This window comes from Echinops telfairi, unplaced genomic scaffold, assembly GCF_000313985.2.
Source record: "Echinops telfairi isolate 266 unplaced genomic scaffold, ASM31398v2 ScPeMD7_21;HRSCAF=78, whole genome shotgun sequence".
NCBI classification, from domain to species: domain Eukaryota; kingdom Metazoa; phylum Chordata; class Mammalia; order Afrosoricida; family Tenrecidae; genus Echinops; species Echinops telfairi.
Genome location: NW_022103918.1, coordinates 8416273 through 8420205, shown reverse-complemented (window position 1 = coordinate 8420205; position 3933 = coordinate 8416273). Strand labels below are relative to the sequence as shown.

The window sequence follows — 3933 nt, the reverse complement described above, 5'->3', positions numbered from 1 at the left end:
GGATCTGAGGCAAAGTTTAATAGTGTTTCTCCCACTCACCATAAGCTCCACTTCTGGCTCATAGACACCTCCACCAATCAAGACAACCTCAAAGGCCAGGTTAGCGCAATAAACTTTAACTATCTCAATGAGATGTAGTGGACTTGACAGCAACAACTACTGCTTATAATTTTCACCTGTTATAAGCTTTCCACTTCATAAGGTATGGGCAAACAAAGGGCTAAAAGACCTCACAGAAGGAAGAGAGGCATTAACCATCAGCACAGTGAGAAGTTTAAATATGGCTTTAAATAGTGGTTCAATGAGCCCATGGATAACTGAATAAGAGAATAAAGATCAATGTTAAGTTATATTTACCTTAGCCCAAAAGCTGAATTTGGCTTTAAAACACAGCTGTATTTGGCCAAAAGCTGCATTTGGCCTACATTAAAAATAATTCAGTAACTTACTCTGGGAAGCAATCAGGATGCTGTTAAACTGCCATATTTTCTCAAACAGACATATGTGCACTGAAGACTTACAGCAGTGAGGTAATTGTGTGGATTCCTGGTTGATTTTCCTTGAAGACTCAGGAAGATATATATTTTTTCAATTAAAGCCAACTTGGATATGTTCTTCATTCATTCCATAATTTTTTCTTGAATGCAGACAGAATATTGGGAAATGACAATGTAGAGTTGTTGGTGGTAGTGAGCTAGGGTAGAATTCACTTTTCATGAATGTAAGTAAAAATACAAAATGTTAAGAAATGTTGATCTTCAAGTGGACTTCTTTGGATCAAGTTCATGAAGATACCCACTCATCCTCCGACAATATTGGGGTAATTCTGTGGAAAAGTTGGGGTGATTAATATGGATCATTACAAAAGCATGCAAGAAGTGTGCCCTGATATGTTTTATTGAGCAGAGTAAGCAGTCTGAGGTCCCTGCTCTGCCCGTGAGCTACCATCGCTGTGAAAGGCTGATAGTCTTAAGTAAATGTCAGTAAACAATGAGGAACTTGTTCTTACTGACTAGGGATCAAGTGCTGGCCCAAAGAATCCTCTGTTGATTTTCTCTGAAAAGTGGCATTGAAAGAATTACTTTTTCTTCCTGATGAGTCCAAGAAGAAAGGTGAAAGGTGCTAGGGAAATATATTTTTTACCCATGTGCACTTAATCTACCCTAGAAGTAATGCCTTGCTGAATGCTGGAGGAATAATAATAGTCTTAAACTGCCCTTTGCTTAATTTTGTAAATCCCACAAAATATATGATGTTAAGTTAAAAAAGTATTGCTACAAAATCATAGAAATATTTATTAAATAAAAATATTAAAATGTGATGCTATCGTTTCTCAACATATCCTTCATATAGGTCTAAGTATCCCTGAAGGCAGCGTGTCTGTCTCTCTTACCCTTCCCCAAAGAACTCTATGATGTTAGATTAACACCACAAAAGAATGGTAGTTTTGACATCCTCAAGGGACTCTCTGGTGTTTCTTTTAAATGTTCTGTGAGTTTAAGGCACAAAATGAAGTCTGATATGGCAAGACAAGGGTTGGAGGATGGATGGGCTAAAGATTTCCAATAAAATTCTCTTAGTAAAATTGATACTCATCAAAAATGAAATGGAACATATAAAGACCAATATTATAGGCATTAATAAGCTGAAATGGGCTGGTATTGTTCCGGTATCAAATCAATGACATCTATGGAAAGATACAAAGGGAAACCATACCAACATTCAGTACAAGGTGAGAGGCCAACTAGAATAGACCATAATTGCTCATATGCATGTTCAAGCTGAAGCTCAAGAAAATTAAAACATGTCCATAGGAGTCAAAGTACAAACTTGAGCACATTCCATATGAATTCAGAAACATCTCCAGAGAAGTTTTGATGCGTTGACTACTAATGATTGAAGACTAGCTGACATCAAGTGATGACATCAAAGACAGGATACATGAAGAAAGCAAGGTGATTAAAAAGACGGGGAAGAAAGAAAAGATGAAAATGGATATCAAAGGAGTCTCCAAAACTTGTTCTTGAACAAAGAATAGCTAAAGTTAAAGAAATAAATGATGAAGTAAACAAACTGAATAGAAAATTTCAAATGGAGATTCAAGAAAACAAGGACAAGTATTCTAATGAACTATGCTAAGAGCTGGAGTTAGAAAACCGAAAGGGAAAAGCCCACGGCATCTCAAATGGAAAGAACTGAAAAGAAGACTCTAGCCTTGAGTTTCAATATTGAAGATTCAATGGGTAAGATATTGAACGATATAGGAAACATCAGAAGATGATAGAATATGCAGGGTACCATACCAAAAATAATCGGTCCGTATTTTTCCACTTCATGAGGTAGCATGTGCTCAAGAAATGGTGAGATTGGAGAACAATACTTACGTTGGATTTAAAGCATTAGTGAAAAACAAGGTCCTAGGAATAGATGGGATATCAATTGCAATGTTTTATACAATTGACGTAACACTGCAGGTGGCTACTTGTCTTTGCCTAACAATTCAGGACAACTATCTGGCCAGCAAATGGGAAATGGCAGGGGTCAGCACACCCGGAGTGCTGTAGACAAGCCTTGCTCTGGGAAAACCACCTTCGTGATCATGGTATCTCCCCTGCCAGGTTCTTTGTACATCTACCAAGATCCATTCATTCAAACAGAACAAATGTTATTGAGTGATTTAAAATCAGGAAAGGTATATGTAAGATTAGATCCTTTCATTATAATCATCTGATCTGTATGCTAAGCAATCTGATAACCTGGACTATCTGAGGGAGAATTCAGCATGGAGATTGGAGGACTTATTATCAACCAATGATATGCAGATGACACAGCCCTGCTTATTGAAAATGAAGAAGATTGAAGCACTTACTGATGAATATACTTTAGTATGGATTACAACTCATTGTAAAGAAAATAAAAATCTTCACATTTGGAACAATAAGTAACATTATGATAAACAGAAAATAATGAAGTTAAAATTTCACTTTACTTGGATACTCAATCAATGCCCCATTGGACAAGACTCCTGCAAAAATATTGTAAAGCACCGATGTCCCTTTGAGAACTAAGGTGTGGATCAACCAAGCCATGTTTTTTTAATCATCTGAGATGCACACATAAGCTGGCCAAGGAATAAAAGAGACCAAAGAAGAATTGATACTTTTAAATTATTTTGTGCATGAAGAATATTAAATATACCATGAACTGCCAGATAAAGGAACAAATCTTTATTTTTGTTGTCAAAAGTAGAGCTAGAATCTTCCTAAGAAACAAGATGGTCTCATGCACTTTAGGCATGTTCTCAAGAAGGACTAGTCCGTAGAGAATAACATCATGTTTGGTAAAATGGAGGGTCACGAAAAAGAAGACTCTCGATTACATGGGTTAGCACAGTGCTGATAACAATGAGCTCAAACAATAATGATTGGGCCAGCGATGCAGGACCTAGAATTGTTTTATTTTATGTACTTCTGATGGCTCTGGGTTGGAATAAACTTAATGACACCTAACAGTAACAATAAAGCGATTTGCTATTTTTTATTCAGATAATTAACACCCTGAAGATACTTACATTAAACCATAAATTCTCCAGATGTGAATACAGTGAACCCTCACCACTTCGCGCTTCGACTTCCGCGGCTTCACTCTATCGCGGTTTTTGCGTAACAGCGCATGTTCTGTCATTACTGCCACTGATTGGCTCATACTGTACACGCTTGATGCCATAAATAATATAATAAATAATAAATGATAATTGTAACGTCCAAAATGTTTTACTGTATTTTCCCTTTTTCGCTTAATAAATTGGGTAATACGAGTGTAATGGTGACTAAAGGGTGTTTTTTCATGTCCTCTATGCTCTAACTACGAAAATATTTGATTTACAAATAAGGAATCCTACTTTGCGGAATTTCATTTATCACGGTAGGGTCT

General features: G+C 36.5%; 1 pseudogene; it reads right to left on the bottom strand.

Moving 5' to 3' along the window:
• Positions 1 to 2484: 2484 nt before the first annotated feature.
• LOC115869120 lies at positions 2485 to 2626 on the bottom strand (annotated as a pseudogene).
• Between the last annotated feature and the right edge of the window lie 1307 nt (positions 2627 to 3933).